This window comes from Rhipicephalus sanguineus, chromosome 1 (genome assembly GCF_013339695.2).
Source record: "Rhipicephalus sanguineus isolate Rsan-2018 chromosome 1, BIME_Rsan_1.4, whole genome shotgun sequence".
NCBI classification, from domain to species: Eukaryota; Metazoa; Arthropoda; class Arachnida; order Ixodida; family Ixodidae; genus Rhipicephalus; species Rhipicephalus sanguineus.
The window spans coordinates 12,707,674-12,721,624 of record NC_051176.1 but is presented as its reverse complement, the minus strand read 5'-3'; positions in this window follow the sequence as shown (position 1 = coordinate 12,721,624).

The window sequence follows — 13,951 nt, the reverse complement described above, 5'->3', positions numbered from 1 at the left end:
TTGCACGATCGCGTTCCGTTGGCGTTCGTCGGGCATGCTTTCTAGCTCGCGTCGTGGAACGCGAAGAGCGACGCTACGCGCGTCGTATCTTCCATCTCGCCTGGCCGTTAATTCTCACAGGGCGAGCGGGGAACGCGGCCGACAGGCGGGCGAGAGGGGGCAGCGTAGGAGAAGGAGAGAAGGGGAGGGGACGCGCATGCGCTCGAGCTCATCGCGGCGTCGCGCAGGAGAGAATTTCGGCATGTCTAGCCCGCGTTTCAGAGGAAGAGTGGAAAGGCGGAGGGGAGAGGGGAAGTGGAGAGGGGTATGATAGAGGGGAAGGGAGGGGAAGGGGAGATGGTGAGTGGAGAGGGGAAATGGGAGAGGGTAGATGACGAGGGTATGGTGAGGGGGAGTGGAGAGGAGGTGTGTGGAGAGGGTATGCGCATGCGCAGTAAGGGTGGTCACGCCGCACACCACCACCGGATTGAGCTCCGCCTTAAGATACTTCGCATCTAAAAAAGACAGCGCATGGCAGCGGCAGGTGAAGCCACGGCTCACCTTCCCTGCGGGCGTCGATTCTGGTCACTAAGAAAAATCCGGCAGATCCCACGTACCGTAGGAGTCGAAGTTATGCGAAGCATGTGGCAGGTAGGTGACTGTGGCGTAACTTTTTTTTTACTGAGCGACACGTTACAAAATGGCGCTAAAGATTTGTATAAATTTTAAACGCACACATATATATCTTGAAGAGCCGCATATGTGTTATATAACCAGTTGTTTACGGTTGGGCAACGCTGCCAATGGCAACGTGCGTATCGCCAACAACAGAAGCTGTAAGCTGATATGTAGTGCTCATACGTGTCCCGAGAACGCACGCACGTTCACGAACCCGAGTGCATGTGCGCAAGAAGTTCTTCACAGTTCTTGAACAAGGGCATCATCACCGTGATCAGTGAGCACCAGCAGCTGGTCATGACTTGTTATAGGATACGGTCGTGATCGTGGTGACGAGGGGTCCATGTGTAGTGCAGTATGTGGTATAGTAGAGCTGGTGGAATTCGTGGATGCCTCGGTCATTTCGTCGACAAATTGTCTGTCGACCGAGCCGGCGACATGTCGGAACCTGAAGCCACCCTTCGCGTTGGTGAGCTATACGCCGTCGAGGCTGGTAGGCCAGGATAGTGCTACGTAGACCAACATCAGTGGATGGTGTTTGTCGTATTGGTAGATTACCTGGGCGTATGTGGCCTACGTAGCCTAGTCTACAAAGCGGCTGTGAATCAATCTGGCATCATCCTCGGTCAGCATGAGGCCATCACCCACCCTCGTATGAAATGAAGAGGACACTGCGTCGTTCTGGTGGACGAAATGCACTTTACGTTGTGGTGACGTCGATATCATATGTAACTTTCGTTAATGTATTCCTCCAGGGTCGAGCAATGCTTCAATATAGCTTGCTCAATCATCATAATACTAACGTAATGTTTATTAGACTGCTATAAAAGCGGAGCCAAGACTGGAACTACAGACGTTATTCTGATATGACGCCTGTATCGTAGGAGTACACATCGTAGGAGCATCATGTAGTGTTTATTTCTTTCTTGTAAAATTAGATAGCCAGCACCACAACCACAATTGACGTGGCAGCGATATTAGGCCTGCGTAGGCTGTTTTTCCAAACCAGTTTATAGACCTGGCGTGGCTCAGTGGTAGAATACCTGATTGCCACGCAGAATGCTTGGGTTCGATTCCTGCTGGGATCCCAATTTTCAATCTCTCCATTCAGCAAGTCAACGCTGCCGATGTTGGTTTTTCTTAACGCTCTCGCATTTAAGTTACCAATGTCTGTTCTCGCCGTTCCTGGGTAGATATAAACTGTCAATCACCTGTGGCGCATACCCGTACACCGCGGCCCGTGGTAAACGGGTATGTGCCGCAGGTGTCGAGTGGAAAGGGTTTGACGACGTACGCGACAGGATTTTAACGTTATTCATTTCATGACCAGGCAATCATATTCGTCAAATCCTCTTACCCTCCCATGCAAATTTTGGTCTACACGAAGTTAAGGAGGCGATCATGAGAGCACCCAGACGTAGGCGGCTAGATAGATAGATAGATAGATAGATAGATACGTAGATAGAAACGCTCAAAGTGCCAGAGGTTCGCTAAGAAATGCTTCGCATTTAAAAACTTCATTTGGCTGTACTTGGTACATATTCCTGAGGCTAAAATTACAGCGCAAACGGACTTCTTTCTCGTTTATACTTCTTCTTTCCTTCTTTGTCCCTGCGCCCATCTGGATATGATTTCATGTCTTCGCGTATGTAATGCACTATCATCCTTGTTACACGTTTTGGCTTAAAGCTATTGTTGTGTGGGCATGTCTAGTAAGTTAGCCTTGGGCTTATATATGCATTGGCGTATGGAAGAATAAAGCAGTTGTTAGTCGGCGCTTGTGTCGTACGTTTCTTTCTTCGTGGGTGTCCTTTGCGTTTACGCTGTAATTTTAGCCTCAGGATTCGGGTTGCGGTGTAACATATGGGCGCCGCCATCATGGGCTGTTAAAAAAATAATTTCTTATTTTTGTATCCCCTGACACGAACTAACATATGACACGAAGAGAAAGGGTGGCTTTCATGGCTGATGTGCTAGTAATGCGATTGTAGTTAGAGAGAATGAAAGCAGCCGAGTTATTCTGAACGAGTTCTTAGGCAGTGGTTAATTTAGCTTGCATAGGGTCCCACAAAGAGGGAGCGTATTCTAGCTCTGGACGAATTAAGGTTTTGTAAAGTATTAGTTTAACAGAAGAGGGAACTGCGGAAACGTTGCGGCGTAAATATCCTAGCATGCGGTTAGTGTTGTTGATGACGTATTCTGTTTATTCTCTCTACGTATTCTCTCTGTTGATGACGTATTCTCCAATTTAGATTGCATGAGATGTGGACACCGAAGTATTTATATGATGTGGCAGATTCTAATGGAACACGGTTAAGAAGATTAGAAGGAAGAGGGTTGTTAGGGTTTCGGGTGGCACGCATAATTTTTTTACATTCAGTCCCGTTTATCATTTAGTGCACCAGTTAAATATAGCAGATAGATCAGATTTGAGTATTGCTATCGGTTTTAATCTCGCGAAAAAATTACGCAAGCGCCGGCCGAAAAGAAAGGTGTGCGAGAAAACAAGCGAGGGAAGGTCGTTATTGTAGATTAAAAATAGCTGAGGTCCGAGGACGGAGCCCTGAGGCACTCCTAAATGTACCTTAGTAAAGGATGAATTATGCCTATTAGCCCTGACAAATTGTAAGCGGTCGAGAAGGAAGCATCCAATCCACGAGAAAAGGTTCAGGTCGAGGATAAGAAAGCTGTTTGTGAAGTAGCAGTTGATGACAAACCTTGTCAAACGTTGTAGAAAAGTCCAAGAATATGCACACAGCACGTGATCATACGTCAAAACTATGGTGCAGTTCATCAGTGAATGAGAGAAGCTGAGTTTCGCATGAGCATTTTTTACGAAAGCCATGTAGCGCAGACGTGAAAAATGAGTGATCTCATGAATGTCTAACTAATGATTTAAATATTACATGCTCAAACAGTTTACAGCATGTACTAGTTAGTGAAATGCGCCTGTGATGTTTTTCTGCCGGCTCTATGAAGCGGAACCACCTTCGCAATCTTCCAGTCAGTTGGAAGGCTAGATGTATCAAGAGGTTGCTGAAAAATCTGAGTTAGTATAATGGAACTGTAGGCAGAAGCACTCTTCAAAAATTTAGTGCAAACAGAATCGTGACCAGGAGATGAACAATCGTGTAATGAATCAATTAGTTCAGCGATACCTGATGCGTCAATAAAGATGGGATACATAAGCGGGAAATCAACGTGACACAGATCTCGCAGGTGCAAATCTCAAGTGAGACAAAATGTTTTAACAAAAGCGTCATTTAATGTCGAAGCACATAGATAGTTAGGAATTTAGTCACCGTTCAAGGATTTATGAGGCACCAAAACTTTGTAACCTTGTCTCGTAGCAGATATGGAAGAGTACATGACATGAAGTTAGAGGATTTCATCGCATGCACATAAGAGGCTGAGTGCCGATAGGCGTTCCATCGGACGTCAGTCTGCGACGCTTTGCCTAAACGATAAAAACGAGTGAAAAACAGCGCTAAAAAGACGGGACAAGAAAGGACCTTCTTGTCCCGTTTCACCTTTCCGTTTGTCCTTTATTGTCCCGTCTGTTTTTCACTCGGAATCATAAAGCAACCAGCCCAAATGCGTACCCTTCTACAGATAAAAACGTTTTTTTCTGTTTTATAAACGTTTACGGTTAGAAGTATACACTTGAGTTAGTAGTGATGCACTGCTTTGGGGTGCACTTTGTTTCTTAAAAATCCAGTTAGCTTCAACAGACCGGTTACCAAAATCTTCCAAGTCGTGGTCGAGAATCGTGGAACGTTCACTATTACTTGCCTGAAAATCAGCTCTTTTGTAATCTAATACAGTTTTATTTACGTTTTCCATTTTCGAATCCGGGACATTTAGGTGAAAATTAATTAGAGCGTGATCACTAATTCCTGGCAAGTGAACAATATCAGGCACGAAGTCTGGATTAGTTGTAAATAATAAATCAAGGGTGTTTGAAATGTTCGAAGACTCTGGCTGCACGTGTTATTAGTTGAGTTAGTAAAAGTAAACCACACAGGTTCAAAAATTCCTCAGCCTGACCATAGGGCGGCTGAGGAAATGATATTGACATCATCCATGCTTCAGGAAATCATTTTTTTTATTTTCAATACTGTCAGTGTCACATGGAGACCAAGGAAGGTTGGCTTAATGATACAACGTGACCACGCAACGGAATACAGCACATGGCAGAGTACAACAGTGTATCCATACATAGAAATGGGATACGGTACATGTGCCTAAGAATGCATCGTGTACATTTAAATCGTAGTTATCTCTAATACAAGATTAATATTTACAACCTAACAATCAAACTTAATACAATATATTGCGACATAAAGAAAATTCGCTAAGAAGAAAGCAAGAAATAAATAAAGAAAACAACGATAGAACAACTCTGCATATAACGAACTTTTTTTCTTTTTTGTGGTTATGCTTATTTTCTATCGCGTCAGAAAGGTTAATGGTGGTTCACTGTTTGCTATTGTCGGGTCAAGACGGTTGCACTCCCTAACAGCAGTAATGAAAAAGGAATATCTAAATGTGTCAGAGTTGCGCAAGTATTCAACTAGCGTTGTATTGTGTTTGTTACGAGATATCTGGAACGTAGAGAAGTTGATGTAAATTGAAGAATCGATGTTAAAGCGGTTGTGCAGACGGTTGTGTATAAATTTTAAACGACCTTGTTTTGCTCTGACTGCCTGTGTGTCTAGTCCGGATGATGCCAGAAGTTCAGTGGGCGAATCAGTACGTTTGTATTTCTTGTGAATAAACGGTATCACTTTTCTTTGAACTTTTTCTGGTTGAGGCATATTAGTAATTATGGGAGGGAACCAAACTGTATAAGCATATTCCAGTACTGGCCGCACAAAAGTTGTGTAATTTAGGAGTTTGATATGACTGGCAGCAGACCTTAGTGACCTTTTAAGGAAGAACATGTTAGGAGTGGTTTTTGAGATGTTGATATTGTGTTTGTTTCACTTGAGGTCAGATGTTAGAGTTAGTCCTAGATACTTTTGTTGTTGAACTTTAGTTAGTTTCGTGTCATGAGGTGAGTAAGTAAATTCTGATGTAGTCTTCTTTGCTGTCAACGTCATTCACACGGATTCGCTAGTGTTAATGGACATTTGCCATTGTTCGCACTAATTGTTTCTCACGTTAAGTTATCTGTTTAGGGTGAGGTGGTCTTTTTAATATTTTATTTTTTTTAGATTATGCAGTCATCTGCGAAGAACTTTATGTTGGAGTCTGTATTAGTGATGATGTCATTAATATAAATTAAAATAGTAAGGACCCTAAGAAGCCCTCGAAGACGCACAAGTTATGGACGCACCGGGTGACACGCACTGTGCCAGCTCCCGTACGCTCAGTGCTGTTTCCACATCTGACTCGTCACGCGCGCACGTATTTGCTTCCTCAATTGAAAATCAGTGTGTCCAATGTGTTGCTTCGAGTTGTTGTGTCAGTGTGTCCAATGTGTTTTGTCCAATGTGTCCAATCAGTGTGTCCAATGTGTTGCTGCGACTTCCAATGTGTTGCCCAATGTGTTGCTTCGACAACTCGAAGCAATGTTGCTTCGAGTTGTCGATGAATTCGCCCTCGCGCTGCCAATTCCTAGCTTCCTGATTAGCTCAATTGGTAGAGCGACCGCCCCGGAAAGGCGTTGGTCCCGGGTTCATACCCCGGAGCAGGACGAATTTTTCGGCGACTGAGAGGCGTTATTTTCCGAGGAATCCGTATGGATTTCCTTGTGGCTTCGTGCTACAAATGGGTGGTTGTCTATTTTCCCTTTCTTGCTTCCTCCAATGCTGACAACCTGACGTCGGTCCAGCGTTCGCAGCTTCTGTGCCTGTTGGAAGAATTTCGTTCTTCGTTCGATGTCGCGCAAACTTCTCTCGGCCGCACGTCTACTGTCACGCATCGCATCGACACTGGCGCCCAACCACCACTGCGGCAACGTCCATATCGCGTATCTCCAGCAGAGCGTCGTGTAATTAACGAGCAAGTCGAATACATGCTTCGCGGCGATGTTATTCGACCCTCAAACAGCCCGTGGGCGTCTCCTGTCGTTCTCGTTGCGAAGAAGGACGGCTCTGTGCGGTTCTGTGTGGACTACCGACGACTCAATAAGATCACCCGTAAGGACGTTTATCCCCTCCCACGAATAGACGACACCATTGACAGCCTGCAAGGAGCAGAATTCTTTTCATCGCTCGATTTGCGCTCAAGGTACTGGCAAGTCCCCATGGCCGATGACGCTCGACCGAAAACAGCGTTTGTCACACCCGACGGCTTGTACGAATTCAACGTCATGCCTTTTGGGCTGTGCAATGCACCCGCGATCTTTCAGCGCATCATGGATACCGTTCTGCGAAACTTGAAATGGCACACGTGCCTGTGCTACCTCGATGACGTCGTCGTTTTCGCCCCGGACTTCTCCACGCATCTTCAACGCCTGCGGCTTGTTTTGACGCGTTTGAGCGACGCTGGGCTACAACTGAACCTAAAGAAGTGCCGATTTGCAGCACGGCAGCTGACAATACTAGGCTACGTCGTGTCCAAGGACGGAATTCTCCCCGATCCAGCCATGCTTCGGGCCGTGACAGAGTTCCCAAAACCTCACTCCATCAAAGAACTTCGCAGTTTCGTAGGACTATGCTCCTACTTTCAGCGCTTAATACGAAACTTTGCGACTATCATATCGCCTCTGGCGAAGCTCCTTGGCAGCAACGGGCCCTTGAATACGTGGTCGTCAGAGTGCGTCGCCACTTTCGCGAAGCTCCGTCGTTTGTTGACGTCTCTTCCGATACTACGCCACTACGACCCTGCGGCCCCTACAGAGGTACACACGGACGCCAGCGGTGTTGGCCTCGGTGCTGTCCTTGCACAGCGCAAACCTGGGTTCCCGGAATATGTCGTGGCATATGCAAGTCGCACGCTCACTAAAGCCGAGACCAATTACACCGTCACGGAGAAAGAATACCTGACAATCATCTGGGCCCTTAAGAAGTTCCGACCTTATATGTATGGCGATGTCGTCACCGAGCATCATGCGCTGTGCTGGTTGTCGTCATTGAAAGATCCCTCAGGCCGTCTCGCCCGTTGGGCACTTCGCCTGCAAGACTACGACATCCGCGTACTGTACTGCAACGGATGCCAGCATGCTGACGCCGAGGCCCTGTCGCGCTCTCCCTTGCCATGACGACAATGCCCACAGCTCAGTGTCTTCCTTTCCCCTTCCTTCCATAGACGTCAGACTCTGCCCAGGCGGCGCTGCGAAAAACACCGCCACCAGCGCCCTCATCGTAGCCTTGGCACTAACTGGGTAGTGCAAAGAGAGCCGCCCGCAAGCGAATGTGCATAGGCCGCAATATAACCTTCCTCTTTCGTTGGTGTCGAGGCGCGGTTTCCTGAAAATCGAGGACCTGGAAAGCTTCTTCCGCCAATCCACGCTTCAGAAACAAAGGAAGCTGATCAAAGCGAACTGCGAGTACAATGCAAAATAAGTTTTAGTTATTCCCGCGCGCTGCAACTCGCAAATACAAGCGAGCATCACACGACACCGAGTTCGAGGCAAGCCCTCCGACATCTGTTCTCTAGAGCCTAAATGCGTTAAAATCGGGTATATACGTATGCCACAGCGATAACGTACCTACATACGCGATCAATTTACTTAGCTATGCTTCTTGCGATCAGTGGTACAAAACTCGGTTCATCAGGGGCGAATGGCTCCGGCGATTATCGCCTTTTCAGTTGCATTCTCCCTTAATTCATCTCTCGCTTCCTGTGCATTGGAGTGTTTTATTACGCATCCTCAAATGGTCTCTTGATGGTCGTCGTCCGTTTGTATGTACTGCAAATGGGGATACGTGCGTGTCCACTTTCGCGGGGTACAACCAAAGGCAAAACCGTGGCCACCGAGATAGCTGCGGGAACCGCGGAGGACACGGGCGAAACAAACCTGAAGGGGGTGACGACCAACATTGTGTGATTTACATGTATGACGCACGTGGTGTTAGCTAGTTAGAACCAGAACTCTGAGCCTTCAAAACGTACATACGTCCGCGATGCTGTGTTGTGACGACCAACTCGTCGCGGTGTGCGTATCACGCGTCTCCAGTCTGCCTCTAGCTGCTCACTTCGTGTTACACGACAAGCACCGCGGTCAGAGGCTCTGCTGAGCTTCATAGTCAAGGTTACCACGGTTTTGCATCAGGGCTACGCAAAACAACAGCAGAGCCACACATTCATGCCACCGGCTGTGGAGAACGCGGGTACTTCGCTTACCCAACACGCTCGCAACGGCCCGTATCCAGCGCTCTCGCCTTTCTTCTTCGTACGACAACTATGGAAATCGGTAAAACTGAACGTTGTTATTCAGTCTTTTACGTCCGTGGCAATTCACAACGCAACAGTACGTCTTTTGCGGAGTTTCTTCGTAGCGTGCGGAGGGCTCTCGTCTGCTGCTGTTTTCGCCGTCGTTCAAGCGAGTGATCCAGCAAGCACTTCACGACGGCTCGGTGGCGCGTCCGACTAGCGGAGAGCAATTCACAGCTCTCGTTCTGAGTGATAAATGCGCAAATACACGCGATATTAAGCTCAATCGTTGTTTCGCACTCGCTGGTTGCACCTGGTCCCATAGCAAACTGTGCGAGAGAGTCGGTCTATGCACTACTCAATATTTCTCCGACAGGTGGCGCCACACATCTTGGAAAGTCCAGAGTCTGACGTCTATCGACATTCGCACCATCGCTGGATTGCCTCACTGATAGACTTGCTGACAGATCCGTCGGCAACACCATCCACTCGTGCGTTGCGTCGTCAAGCCCACCATTTCGCCGTTCGCGACGACCTCCTCCATCGACGCAATTACAGCGGCGACGGCCGCCAGCGGCTACCCCGAAGTCTACGTTCTGACATATGCGAGTCATTAAACTCTGATCCGCAGTGTGCGCATTCTGGGGTATCGAAAACTTACCACCATATCCGCCAAAGGTACTTTTGGAGAGGGATGTACCGCTACGTGCAGAAGTTTGTTCGCTTCTGCATCGATTGTCAGCGCCTCAAAACTTCAACGCACCTGTCGCCGGCAGGTCTGCAACCTCTACCTTGCCCTGACCGACCGTTTGGGCGTGTTGGTACCGATTTGTATGGGCCACTTCCTATCACGTCTGCTGGTAACCGCTGGGCCATCGTCGCTGTAGACCACCTCACGTGATACGCCGAAACTACCGCCCTCCCAGCGGCTACAGCGCGCGATGTGGCCTCCTTCCTGCTCCACCTATTCATGCTACGTCACGGTCCACCTCAGGAGCTGCTCAGCGATCGAGGCCGTCTTCTTGTCAGAAGTCGTCGAAGCCATTCTAAAAGAGTGCAACGTTGTTCACCGCATAACTACTGCTTACCACCCGCAGACGAATGGCCTCACCGAACGCTTTAACCGTACGTGAAGAATAAAAGGCAACCACCGACCAAATAAATGTTTTAAAAAGAAAGAAACGACGTTTCGGCTTCCATACGGAAGCCTTGTTCACAATCCCTGCTTTATCACTGCTTTAACCGTACGCTCGGCGACATGCTCTCCATGTACGTCGCCGCCGATCACACCAATTGGGATGCCATTCTGCCCTTCGTAACCTACGCCTACAATACCGCCGCTCAGCACCACTGGTTTTTCTCCCTTTTTCTTATTGTATGGCAGGCACCCCTCGCACACAATCGACACAATCCTTCCATACAAGGCGGATCGGTCTGATGTGCGCCGATTTCTGCTACCGCCCGACTTGCTGAAGGGTGTCGCGAAATTTCCAAGACCTTTACTACGCATGACCAAGAGCGGCAGAGGAGCATTAGCGGTGACAGAATCAATTCTGAGCCGACGTTTCTCCCTGGAGCGCTCGTATGGCTCTCGATCTCTACCACGGCACCTGGCCTCTCTTCAAAACTACTGCCCAAATATGAAGGCCCCTACAGTGTCGTCGAACGCACATCCCCTGTAAACTACCTGATCTTACCCATCGATTCATCCTCGGACATGCGCCGTCGAGAGCGCGACATTGTAAACGTGGAGCGCCTCTAGGCCTACCATGACAAGCTCATTGTGACAAGTTGTTAGGTCGCCAGGCGGCTCCCTTTTCGTAGCCGGAGTAATTGTAGCGCAGCTTTGGCACTTTGAAGTGGGTTGTCCTCTCCAGCCCCTTCTAGTGATTTGCCCTCTTCGGAGAACGCAGCTCGTTCTGAGCGTCGGCCCCGCCTTGACTGTCACTGTCGTTCATCTTCGCCGAGTGTCCGCCAATAAACAGAGTGGTGGAGTGGTGGAGGCTGCTTTTGATCCTCAAGTCCTCTACGACGTCGAGTTTCCTGGAGCTTCGTTCCGGTCGTCGTTTGCTCAGCGTACCCGCTATCATGGCCCAAGACACGCTGCCTGGACCATCCGCGAACCCCGTCCAACCACCCGCCCCCGCATGGACCGTCACCGCCCGGCAGCGGGACCCACCCATCTTCTCCGGTCTCCCACGCGACGATGTCGAAGTATGGCTCAAAGAATATGACATGACCAGTGTGTACAACCAATGGGACGCACCTCAAAAACTTCGTCACGTCGCCTTCTATCTGTCCGACGTAGCAAAAAACGTGGTATTTTAACCACGAGGGCAGCTTCCCTGACTGGCCTACCTTCGCTCAACAAGTTCGGAGGATTTTCGGGACCCCAAACATTCATTCTGAAGAAGTACACGTTGCTGGGCTAGTCGGTTCATGTCTAAGTACAAGCCACAAAGTATGGCTGTTTCTTGCGCCAGGAAATAACGAGGGAAGGGGTCCAGGGGAGCGCAAACTAGCGACTGTTTATTCAAGAGAAAGTGCAACCAAATATATAGGCACAGACATGCGCAGGAAACTAGGCACACAGCGAGCGCATACCACCCTAATCACAACCTCTGATCTATGAACTTGCGCTCTGCCTGCGAAAGGGTCAATGAAGTGTCACTGATACACATGGACCTCGTGCTTTCATATGATTCACCTACCGAATTATGTAAACTTGCAGAGCTCTCACCTCTACAAAAACGAACCGAATATGAAAGGCTGAAATTCATCTTCTTAATAATTCATAATCACGTTAAAATAAGCTACGACAGGTACTTTGAAATAAAAACGCAAGAAACATCAAGACACAGACACAGTATGTACATACCGCCCCCCAAAGTTCATAATGACTGTTTCAGGTACAGCTTCTTTCCTAGGGCGATTCAGCAGTGGAATTCGTTGCCAGATTCGGTTGTGAAAATTAAATCACTTACTGACTTTTTAGAAGAAATAAAACCTATAGTGTACTTTGATGCCATGCGTTAAGATTGTGATTACATGTATGAATTACGTGCTTTGTAACTAGGTTATGATATTCATTATGTGTTTCATATTATTTATTATGTGTTTTGTTATGTATTATATTTTGCGCAAAATTGATATGTGTTTCGGCAGTGATGCTCTCTTTCCTTATTTTTCACTGACGAACTTCTCTGTTTAAATCTACCTGCCTAGCAATTATGATAGATTTGTTGTATGTATATGTGCTGCGAAATGATATGTGTTCCAGTAGTGAAGGTTCCATTTCTTATGTTTCTCTTATGCACATTTCTGTTTAATATGATCCCATTCCACTCCTGTAATAGCCCGCTAAAAAGGGCTGACAGTATCAATAAATGAAATGAAATGAAATGATATGCCTCCAACAAACTCTCGAGCCGTGGTGTCCCCGCTTCTACCCAGATTTCCTCGCGCAAGAAACAGCCATACTTTGTGGCTTGTACTTATCCATTCCGAAGTCTCGAAGAGGAAGCTCGAGGGCCGCGTACAACATCCAGGAGAGACGTACACCTCGTACATCGAGGACGTCCTTGCCCTTTGCCGTCGCGTGGACTCGGCTATGACAGAGGCTGATCGGCTTCGACACGTCCTCAAAGGGATTGCACGTCGCGTTCAACGCTCTGACGGTCAAAAACCCCAGCACCGTCGAGGATGTCATCACGACTTGCCAACATCTCGATGAACTACAAGCTATCCGATTGCAATCCGACGCCTGTGACATTCGGCCTTCCTCGGATGCGGATTTGCGTACGTTGATTCGCACTCTGAGTCGCGAGGAGCTTCAAGCGCAAGGACTGTCATGTGCGCCAGCCCCACAGCCTCGCTCTTTGTCTACTGGTCTGCGCGACATCATCAAAGAGGAGCTGTCCTCCATGGCTTGCGCTCTCACGTCTGACATTCAGACGCCACCACCTCCGCCCCCGACATATGCGCAAATCGCTGCCATGCAACCTTCCTTGGCTCAAAGCGTGCATCCTGTTTCCTGCTCAGACCAACTTAGCAGCATTTGCGCCACGTCCACCTGTCCCACCTACTCCTGCCTTCTATGCCCCCTGGCGCTCGTCTCGCCCGATATGTTATTATTGTGGCCTTCGAGGCCATATTTCCCGATATTGTCGCAAACGCCAGCAGGACGAACGCCGCAGCTACGACGTATACGAAAGAGATTCGACGTCCCCTCCTAACCAGTACCAGCGCCGTTCTTCAACACGTTCCCTCTCCCCGTCTTCTTCAGCCGACGCGCCTCGAAACTACCGCTCAGGACGTCACCGGTCCCCGTCACCTCTGCGACGCTCAACATCACCTCTACTACCGGTCGTCCCTATCTCTGAATACCGCTCGGAAAACTAGCTGGTGCAGTTTTTGGAGGGAAAGCTGCATCGCTCGAACAAACACCAACACCTCCAGAGGGCCCGGCCAATTTGTTATTAGAATATGGTGAAGGGTGCCTATTGAAGCATTGGTGGACACGGGGGCCGCTATTTCTGTAATTTATGCTGATTTGTGAGTCGTCTCCGTAAGGTTACTACACCTTATAATGGCACTCCCTTACGTAGCGCAAATGACTTTACGATACGGCCATCAGCACAGTGCACCGTTCGAGTTTTCATTGAAGGGATCAGGCACCATATTCAGTTCGCCGTGTTGACCTCCTGCGCTTATATGCTTATTTTGGGATGGGACTTTCTTTCTGATGCTGCCGCTTCCATCTCTTGTCGACAACGCCTCGTACATATGCAAGAGACTGATGCTACCGATGCGGACGATTGGTCACGCCATCGCCTACGAACCGTCAAAGATTCCGTGGTGCCACCTGGCCACGAACATGTTCTTACGGTTGCTTCAGACTTCATTGACCACGGTGATGTTTCTAGTCGCTCCATCAGCCCGTTATATATCCAAGGAATTGCACTAGCATCGA